Source organism: Seriola lalandi, unplaced genomic scaffold (genome assembly GCF_002814215.2).
Source record: "Seriola lalandi dorsalis isolate HSWRI2012SDOR001 ecotype SW California unplaced genomic scaffold, Sedor1 jcf7180002049679, whole genome shotgun sequence".
In the NCBI taxonomy this organism is placed as follows: domain Eukaryota; kingdom Metazoa; phylum Chordata; class Actinopteri; order Carangiformes; family Carangidae; genus Seriola; species Seriola lalandi.
This window is the reverse complement of record NW_019520232.1, coordinates 1,617-12,745: the sequence shown is the minus strand read 5'-3', so window position 1 is coordinate 12,745 and position 11,129 is coordinate 1,617. Positions and strand designations below refer to the sequence as shown.

The window sequence follows — 11,129 nt, the reverse complement described above, 5'->3', positions numbered from 1 at the left end:
GTGAGTGATGTGGAGCTGGTCTGTGCTGTTCGACTGTTTCTCATTTTAAGCCAAAAAAGTTAGACACCTTACCTCCAGGTTAACTCAAGTCTTAAGACCAACGTTACCATGGTAACTACCAATGACACCTGCTCTGACCAGTAGCACCCAACAACAAAAAAACAGGAAAACATGACTCATAATTTATGGTTTTCTAACATTGTTATGGAGAGAGCAAAGAGAAGGGAAAGAATCTTTTCTTTTTTGATAGTCAAGAATTAAACTGCTTTGTGCAACAGATGAATTTAGACTCTGTAGTCTGAAGTATTTGTTATATCTAAGACACAGTCAGTGTCAGATAAAGTAACAAGTAAACAAATCAAAACCTCTTCTACAAACTGTATTTGCAGTTAAGTTTATGTGGAAAGTTTATGTGGAAAGTTTCCTCAGGTTTCCGTCTTTCCCAGGAATCTAAATTTAATATGCAATAAGAATAATACATTTGGAGGTTTGTGTGGGCAGAGCTAGAGACATAAACATATTTCAGTCAATCGCTGCTCCATTGAGTTTGACTGATGTGACATTAAATAGTTCCTCTGGCGTCTGATATCAGCTGAAACAAACCCAATCTCTTTCACAGAATACCTGAGTAGGCCTCAGTGTCAACACTGGTAAAAGCTGGTAATAAACAACAGGAGCTGCAGCACTATCAAGTATGTGTTTTTGGAAAGGTCACTGTGGCTGTTACTTCGTCTCCCTGCTGACTGATAGAAAACACAGGCGTCGCGTTGAGTCCTGCTGTTAGTTTTCATCAGGTTGTAATGTTTTTAGCAGCGTCTGTCACTGACTGTGACACACAGACGCTGCAGGACACGTCAGCCTGCAGGATAAAGGTGGTTGATGGTAAACATGACTTTTTCTTTCTCTGAGGAAACAAACCTTGAGCCTCTGAAATAGAGGTTTGGGTTATAGTTTCCCTTCTTCCTCAGCTGCTGTTTTACTGGAGCTGTTTAAAAATCCCATTGTGGGAAATATGTTTATTTTCTTTCTTGCTGAGAGTTAGATGAGAAGATAGAAACTATTCTCATATCTGTCCCATCGTTGTGCTACATTTAGGATTTTCCACTTGTTTAGTCAAATTACTGGTTGGACATAAATATAAAAGTGAGACAGTCCAGGTGAAAACTGGTGAAGACTGTGTGGTTTCATTCCTTGTCAGTGTCAGGATGTTTAGAAATAAACATGAGAATTATATGATACCATATTAACATTAGCCTTATTTACATTAACTACAGTATACTGATTAAATTAGCTTGTTTCTGCAGGATCTTGCATTAAAAACAAAGCTGTCAATCAGCGGGTAGCAGGTATTCTGAATGTGTAAATAAAGTGTCATTAAAGGTGTCATGATTTTCTTACAGCTTGTATTTTTGCACGTTTATAGTCGGGAAAGTTTCCTGTAAAATAAGAATAAACAACAAGCTTTGCATTTTAGACCAATCAGATAAGTTGATGGAAACAAAATGTTTCAGAAATGTTCAAATAAAACACGGTCACCTGCACATATCTGCAGTGTTTGCTGAAGAAAAAAGGTGTGTGTGAGAAACCTGCAGTCCAGCAACAGGTGATTATCTCCTTATCCACACACACACACACACACACACACACACACACACACACACACAGCAAGACCAGTGGTCAGATAACAGATCCGGGATGGAGTACAAACATGTACATGCGTGCAGACACACACACACACACACACATAAATATCTTTTCCACACAAGCCTCAGTTACTGTAGATTGACTGTAAGCTGCAGTGGAGGCTTTGTGCTCTGGTGAAGGTGATTAACTGACGGACATTTGACATGTTGTAACTAAGCTGACTTTCACAGTTGAACTAAGTGAGGATGATGAGACTGTCTGAGAAGTAACTGCAGCGTTGCAGAATATGGATCATCTGGATGGATAGAACCTGAAGCTGCAGCACAGAATGAGAAGAACAACAGGAGGATCTTAACCAGGAAGCTACAGGACGACAACGTGATTTCAGGTCAGCATCATCGAACAACAACGAACAGAACAATTATTATTTGTTTATATTAATTGTGTTGTTATTGTCAAGACTGTGCAAGTGAATATGACTGAGGCTTGATTCATAGTCTGGAGTGTTTTTAAATCCTGTTCTCCTTCTCACGGTCTGTTTCTGGGTCTGAGAGTCAGAAACTTTTGTTTGTGGATGAGTTTACACAGATAATAAACTCAGCAGCAGGAGAACGTCTGATTTCAACAGACCATCAAGCTGCAACACAAAGCCAAGTTGATGTCAAGTCAACAGCTGCCTGAACTGAATTACAAAGCTCTCAGACTCAGTGCTGGACACTGGAGGCATTGTTTTATTCCCCTATGATAATAATATCTGAAGATTGTGCCTTTTGTTTGTTGCTCATGATACAAAGAGCTCTTTCAGAATCAATACTGAAGTTATCTTAAACTGTTGTGAAAGCAGAGCGACCATGGATCTGAGAAACGCCCCCTCCTGAAATCAGCAGAGGCCACGCCCATCATGGATGAGTCTGACTTTATGCACGAAGGCGGGAAAGGTGAGCAAAAGATCATTAAACTTCAGTGTGTGGATGTTTCCTGTTGTGACGCCATCAACCTATAGTTTCAGCTGCTGAACAGTGAAACATCAATGAATGCCACATTTCTACATTTTAATTCGTCCGAAAACAAACAAAATATTAGTAGTAAAATAAAAGTTTGATTCAAATGCAAAACAGCCAGAGTGACTAAAGGTAAATTCATGTTTGAGTCCTGGGACACGACGCAGTATCCAGTCAGTCTCACAGAAAGAAAGTGATTCAGTACGGAGAATATTTATCGATGCCAACTACAATGATTCAAACACAGGTGTTATCTCTCGTCTTTGTTCCTTATGAAGGAAAGAGAGGACAACCTCTCAAAATAAAATGAGGATAAGACGTGTGTAAACTCCAGGGGAAATGCACCAACTCTCTGGTGTGGCGGGAGTTCAGGTGGAAATGTTTTATTTGTTTCTGTATTAAACCAAAACAGAAACCACATTTTACAGGACGGGAGGCCGAGTGCTGGAGACAGTGTGGATTCCAGGGAGCAAACCACTGGCGTATATTTTGGGACTGTTTCACAAAGCACTAAAAAGCATATTTGACACTTATCTGCAATTTTACAACTATTTTAGGAATTGTTGATTTTCAGGCAAGAAGATCAGATAAATATATATTTGTTGTTTTGATTTCTGCGCTCACAAGGTGCTGGTTACTTCCTGAACCCCAACGATACAGGAGAGGATAGATGTAGTAAATTACATTAATGTCATGGAAAAGATTATTTTCTCTCCGTCAAAACTGAATTTATTAAACTATGTTTAAGTAGATCAAATATGTAATAAGGCCCTTAAGGGAAGTTTTGGATGCTTGATCCTCTAATGTTATTTTACTCTGACCTCATTGTTTATTTTAGTTTATTTAGTTTTATTATATTTTCTACATACTTTCCATGTTTATGTGTGCACACTTTAACCCTCCCAAAGTACAAAGTTCTTACATCTTGAAAAACAGCAGAGGAAAGTAAAGTGACTTCTCCTGATGTGTGTTTTGTAATATAATCTGCTGCCCCCAAAATAAAGAATTTTAAAAAAGCAAAAGAAAGCGACTTTACACACAAAATAAAGATTTCTCTAAATTGATGTTTCGAAAATGGATGTCATTGTCCTGGTAGAATATATAGATGATTCTCGGTCCACATTAACTCTTCTATAGGAAAGACAGTCTGACTGTGGTTTAATATAAAACCCTAAAACTAAGAATTAGATGTTTCCATGCTTCAGAACTATAAACTAAAAGATGCTTAAATGTAATAAACATAAACCTCTGTTCAGCCCTTCACATGTAACAGCCTACGTGCAGTTATATCTTATTTACTTTTTTACACATTCTATCAATCATCTGACTCGTGACCCCTGATAACCATCCCGCGACCTCCTGCCGGGGTCGTGACCCTGAGGTTGAGAAGCGGTGACAGATGACAGATATTTGACCCCGGCTGATGGAAGGTTTCTGCGTCTCAGTTTGTCGGAGGGAGGGTTACAGCAGCGGCGTTTCTCTATAACTGATGATGATGAGGTTTGTGTCTCGCACTGACTGACGGCCCTGCAAGTGTTTTCTGTTTGTTTCTTCGTGGTATGTTTGGCTCTGTTTACTTGGAATATTTGGAGTTCTTGTCTCTTGGCAGAGAAGTAGTCCCCACTGCCGTTGTTGTTGTTGTATTAAGTCAGTATGTTTGTGTTCTGCTGACAACACGCTCCTTTTAAACCGACCATTTCCTGGTGGTTGGATCAGATGCCGTCGGTCCGACCGAGCACATGTGCTTTTCTTCCTGCAGGTCGTTCTACCGCAACACTGCTGTGACTCTGTTACACAGTCAAGCTCCACCAAACCACTGTCAACAAGAAGTGTTTGGTGCTGCCAAATCTGTGGACCACAGGTTGCCAACCAGGTGGTCGGGAAAAGGGCTCAGGGCTTAGCTAGATAAATCTGAGGGGTTGTAAGGGGGTGAAAGGACAGCAGGGTAGGAAATAATGTTTCTGCTGCTCAGATGTTTGTCTAATGTTGATGGTCAGTCCACAACTATCGGACCAATTTCCATGAGATGTCGTTCAGACATTTATCTCCTCAGAGGAATGAATCCTGCTGATGTTGGTGATCCTCTGACTTCTGGTCTAGATCCACCAGCAGGTCAGTTTTCACTCGTCCAGTGAAATATCTCAACATCAGCTAGATGATGGAGTTTTGCATGGAACTGTGGTTCATACATTCATGTTCCCCTGAGGATGAATTGTAATCACTTTGGTGATGTCTTAACATTTCCTCTAGCGCCACTCCGACACTTCGGTTTATGTCAAATACCTGCAAAACTAATGAGCCTCAGCTGTATTTTGTATTTAGTGCTAATTAGCAAATGTTAGCATAATAACCATAGACTGTAACTAAGTGGTTTTGAAGCTCAGAGTGAGCTGCTCACCGTTGCCAGCTTGGCAGTACCTGACTCCGCCCCTAATTCCCAGCTAATTAAAAATGGGCAAAGAGGAGGGGCGATTGTGAAGCTGAGACTTCGGTGAATACTGCTTTGTGGCAAATATACGCTCGCCCACCTGTCACTCAAAGAGGCCACGCCCTCAATTCTCCATAACTTTAGTCCTTAATAAAATGTAAACAGGTGAGTTATATAAACAGGTGTCATGAAGGAGGAAATTAGCTCTAGAGACCAAAACAGTTTCTGTACCAGGCTGTAAACATGTTTATTTCTGCTGTAAAGTTGGACATTTTAACATGGGAGTCTATGGGGACTGACTCACTGTTGGAGCCAGACTCTAGTGGTCGTTAGAGGAACTGCAGCTTGTGGTTTCTTCACTGTTCATTTTTGATGCTTCATGTTAATACTCTAAACTAAGATGGTGAACATTTTACCTGTTAACATCAGCATGTTAGTATTGTCTTGTTTTCTCATTAATGCTGCACAATTTTACCTCTTCAGTGCTTTAAAGGTGTTCAGATTAAACTGAGATGGAATAATAACTCTGATCTCAACATGTTGACACATTCACACTATGGTGATGGGTCACAGGAACTTCTTAAGTTTGACTGGTCCGTTTGTATTCTGCTCTAACTTTGTGATTTCCTCACCTCCTGTGACTGAAGACGGCCCTCGGTCTCATGTTGGAGGGAAAACAAACCCTGAGATTAAAGCAACAGGTAGCAAGAGCAGGAGGCAGGTAGGTGAAGAAGTATGAGTTACATATAGTGTGAGTTTGATTGACAGCTTGAATTCACACTGAGATGAAACACGTGAGGTCTGAGGTTCAGAGATTAGAGAGAGAGAGAGCGAGCGAGCGACAGGGATGGAGACCACATGTTCACACAGACTGAGGCAACAAACTGAAGGAGGTGAAGAGAAACAGACTGGATGGAGAGAGAGGAGGAGATGTGTGCAGTGAGACGGGTGGTGAGACGGGCAGAGGGCCTGTGGTCGGTACTGGAGGTGGTTCGGGTTTTGAGTGACAGCTGCAGCCCATACTGAGATGAACACACAGCACTTCTTGTTAGTAGCTTTAGATTGGAACCAGATGTTGACTCTGCTACTGTTAGCAGTTTCTCTGACTGCCTGACTGTTTTACTGACTGTCTACCTGCTCGCCTGTCTCACAGCCTGACTTCCTGTATGACTGATGGACTCTGAGGCTGTTTGACTGCTTCATTATCTGTAACCGACTGTACCGACCTGGAGCCGATCCACAGACTCTGACTGTGGCAGAAACATTCATCCATCACACTAACCTGCCTGCTGCTTAACTATTTAAATTACCACTAATTATCCATGAATTCTGGGTAAATTAAGAGTTTCTCAAACTAAAAAAAAACACATGTCTGACTGAACTATTGCAGCTGTTTGTCTTCTGGAAGAATTCAACAACAGTTCACAGTGATTAAATTCAACAAAGAGCTGAACAACAGAGAGAGACTCAGCAGAACTCAGTGACTCTTCACTGACGATCAGGATCATTTCTCTGCTTCAACAACAATGACTGACTGTGTTTCCACTGCTGTGTATTTGAACAGGTCTCAGCCTCTGATCACTCACAGCGTTTTTAAAACCACATCATGAGCCATGATTCCTCGTGGCTCAGCAGGTGTCTTTGTTACTGACTGTTGTTGGTTCGGAGGTGGCCTGGGACTGAAGGGAGGCTCGGAGTCAGTCTGACTGTATTCAGACTGTGTTCCTACCAGTCTGCCTGTGTGACTGTATATCTGACTGTCTCACTGACCGTCTACCTGTCTGTCTGCTCACTGCTGCTTCTGACCGACTGCACAGAACGTCACCTCCAGGCAACCAGTGTGAACCCACAGCATTACTCTCGCTCACTCACATTCATATCCACTGTTAAACCTGCCAACACCACTTCTGACTTTTCTAACTTCATGTTCATTAGAATCAGAAGACGAACAGCCGACAGGACTTTTTTATTATCTGTGAACCTTCATCATCTCTCTTCATTTCAAACATACACTCAACTGAGGCGCAAAATTATGCAAAAATACAAAGAATTAAAAAAACACCTCAATTCACTGCTAAAGAGCCCATTCAAGAAAAATCAGACAGATAAATGGCTTTTCTGATCATACACATCAGTACCTCTGCACTCTCTCCAAGCTCCACTGCTGCTAATTATTTCCTCCATTAATTAATTGTTTCATCCATAAAATGTCAGACAACAGTGAAAATGCCAAAGTGACACAATGCAAATGTTTTTATTTCATCTGTAATCTGAAGATCTTCCGTTTCTAATCAGATCAGACAAAGAAAAACAGCAAATCATCACAGTTTAGAAGCAGAAACCAGCTGATTGTTTCACGTTTCTGCTTTAAAAATCTAAATCACCCAAAAAACCGACTGAGGCCCTTTGCTGCATCTCATCCTCTCTCTCTCTCTTCCCTGACTCATCGTCTCTCTCCCACTGTCCCTGTCATGATAAGGACAAAAATTACCAAACAAATAACTTAAAAAAAAAAAAAAATCACCCAAATGATCAATTAATTATCAATTATCAACTGTGATCCTGCAAATATCTTCTATTATTCTCTTTGTATGTCACTTAAAATCCAGTTTAAACCTAATGATCATTAAAGTTTTCTGATATAAAACGTCTTTTTCATCAGTAACAATCAGCGTCTTTGTTTATTTAATCTCGTCCTGTCAGAAGCATCGATGCACCAGCCGGGACTCTCCCAGGCAGAGCCCGCGCTGCTCTACCCCCCTGCTCTGTCCCCAGACCCGGTCAGCCCGCTGACTCACCTGGGGACGCTGCTGGCCGGACACGACGCGCCGAGGACCGGGACCGGGACCGGGAACGGATGGGACGGGTAAGATGGGCAAACCAGCCGGGGCACAACAAGACCTCCGCAACAGAAAGTACCGCAGCACACACACACACACACACACACACACAGTCAATGTCCCGAGTGAGTAAAGGTGAGATCGGGGTTTGCAGCAGTTTATCCCAGACTCAGAGGAACCCTCACCGGGCCGTGAGGAATGAGCGCGGGGACGTGAAAATGCGTTGAGGGCGGCGGATCTCTGACTCTCTGTCGCTCCGTGACCTTCCCTGGGTTTTACTCGCTGGCGGAATGAGGAGGTGGAGGGATGGTGTGTAGGTATTAAAATGCCAGGAGGAAAAGTATTTGGGAAGGCAGAGACCCCACCCCCCTGCCTTTGAAATCCAAACAACTTGGAGTGAGAAACCAAACTGGAGAACCGGTTTGGAGGTGAGGTGGGGCCGGGTGGCATCAAGTTAAAATACCGTCAGTATTTACAGTATTGTTTTAAAATACTTTAATTCTAATTTATCTTAAATTTTAAAGCTGTTCTTTTACTCAGTTAAAATCAATATAATGGATAATGAGTGAAGTGCATTCATTCATCCTCATAAATCACTATTAATTGGCTTACCATCTGCAATTAAGGTGGATTGTTTGTGGCCCTTCATTATTGTCATAGGCCAGTTGTTCAGAATGAGCCACAAAATCTGGTTTTAATAATGTAGTTCAAGTTCTGCCTGAACTGATAGACTGTCGACCTCATTACTTCAGTGATTCTCTTGACTAAACTCATCACAGACCTGTTTATATTTATGAAGATAGAGGATTATAGAGTGTGTTTATCTTCACCTTTATCTCTTCACATTAAAGCTCCTCCAGTGTAAAGGTGTGTGTCCATGTGTAGTGTGATTATAGATCAGCTCTAGCTTCTATATTAATACTGTGAAAGTATCAAAGCCTCAGTCCACAGAGAAATGCACACAGCCTGTATTCAGAAACTGAGCCTTAAAACCAGCCGTCAGGACTTCTGGAACTTTGTGATGTCACAACGAAGCAGTCACCAAGCCCCGCCCACCTGGACCCACCATCCAAACCTTGCAGGATTTGGTTTCTCTGAGTGTTTTTACCTGAAATCTGCTTTATTTTTATTGGATCACTTAGAAACTGATCTGTTTGATCACTGTAGTTCGGTGCTGTTGAACTGGACTGAATCATCCAGACAGGTGTTTCTGTTATTTATCTCATTGATATGAACGGGTTCGACAAAATAACACATATCCACATGTTTCAGATTCCATCAGTGATGCAGCCAGTGAAAGAACAGAAAACACAGAACCAACATATTTGTGACTTGCCAAAAACATAAAATGAACAAAATACGCTGCAGTTGTATACAAACATAATTTGTGGGAAACAAATATTGTGTCTCTTTCTGTACGTATCATTTCTCATTAAAGCCATAGCAAACGTTTATGAAACTGACACCTGTGTCTGAAAAACAAAAGCCATCACTTTAAGAAGAGGTGAGCAGCGACGTTACGGGAACGGGATGCTTACGTCAGTTTCCTGTGTCAAAACTCTTATTCTGAAGGTGACACTGAGTGAGTCTCAGGTTGGAGAAGGTTTTAGGACGCCTTGTCCTCGTCCATTTTTAACTGCGCTGACACCTGTGGAGTCGTGCTCACTGACGAACCTAACCATGGTTGTAGCATTACAACGTTCAGCCACAACTGGAACAAACTCTGGACGAGGAGATGGACTTTCTCTGGAGGTGAAAGTGAATTCCTCTCCTCCCTTCCCCCCGTCCCGTCCTCAGTTCATTCTGTGTTCCCACTGTGAAATACCAGAGGGTCTGAGCTCCTGACACACTGACCTTTGACCTTTGAAGAGGGAAAGTCTAATTTAGACCAGTGGTTGCACCCCAGTGACTGACCACACACACACACACACACACACACACACACACACACACACACACACACACACACACAGCCAGTCAAGTGTGAACCCTGAACTGTGAACTGTGGAGAGAGGTGTACAGGGTCGGTGGGATCCTCCTCATGTATGAAGAAAACAGTGAGAACAGACTCTGCTCTGAATACATGAACCTTTGTCTTGTGTCGACGGCAGGATTAAGTAACAGACTTTGTGCACAAATATGAAATGGAAATGGAGACAAATCGTAAAATGCATGACATAATAATAATAATAATAATAATAATAATAATGATAATCTTTATTTATAGAGAACTTTTCTAAACCCACTTTACAACGTGCTTTACACAAAAGAATGAAACACACAGGTCATAGAAGGCAACAGAGTTAAAACTATCAAATCAGAAATACTATTAAAGCGTCTTAGTATTATAGTTCAAATAAACCAATGGCAGTGTCTCCAGCAAGAGGGCGATCAGTAATAATCAATAAAACCATACTTATAAAGAGCTGAGTGATCTGGACAGTAACAAGACCAGGTCAAAACCCAGTATATGCCTGGACCGTCTCTGGTCAAATCCTCGGCACTCTGCTGACCAGTGGTGGAAATACGATCAGTCAGTCAGTCAGTCAGTCAGTCAGTCAGTCAGTCAGTCAGATTATTGGCTAAAAACAGAATCAAATTCAGTTTCACCGGCAAAAGTGCAAACCATAAAAATCTATGAGGGGGAGACAATAAATTAAGTGCAATCAGGAACAGCTCTACGATAAAAGTTTGTTTTATAAAGAGATTTAACACGATCAGTCCTTCTGTTAAATAACGACACTAGGACTGGTTGTATTTCCACCTCAGTAACTGGATCTATGACGGACGTTTGTGTGGCTTAAAGCTTGGAGCTTGGTTTGCAGCTTAGTGCACAGTACTCAGCTTTTTGGATTTAATCAACATGTCAGTTTTTCAATTTTAATAATCCACCTTTAATTACCTGTCAATCACTGGCTTCATGTTCTTTAAACAACAGATGAATTGTTGCATTATCTCCTGAAAACAAGAATTTGCTGCATGAATAGAACAAAACATCTGAGAGTTTAATGTAAAGCTGCGTTTGTCTGGTGTAAACTGTAGATATGTATAAATAGCTGCAGCGTGGTTTGACTGTCACAGGTTTGTGTCAGATCAACTTAAATACTGCGTTAGTTTTATTGAACCAAAACTGTATGAAACGAGTCGAAAGAGACGATGAATCCACCGGAGTTCGATTCTGCTCAGTCTGAGCAGAAGAGAACATGAACCCTGTCG

General features: G+C 41.5%; 1 long non-coding RNA gene across 1 annotated transcript; it reads left to right on the top strand.

Annotated features, from left to right (window-relative positions):
- Positions 1–1,659: 1,659 nt before the first annotated feature.
- Positions 1,660–8,001, top strand: LOC111648890 (uncharacterized). Its single transcript, XR_002760221.2, has 3 exons — positions 1,660–2,032; positions 2,489–2,582; positions 7,777–8,001. It is a non-coding gene; the product is annotated as an uncharacterized LOC111648890 (long non-coding RNA).
- The last annotated feature ends 3,128 nt before the right edge of the window (positions 8,002–11,129 follow it).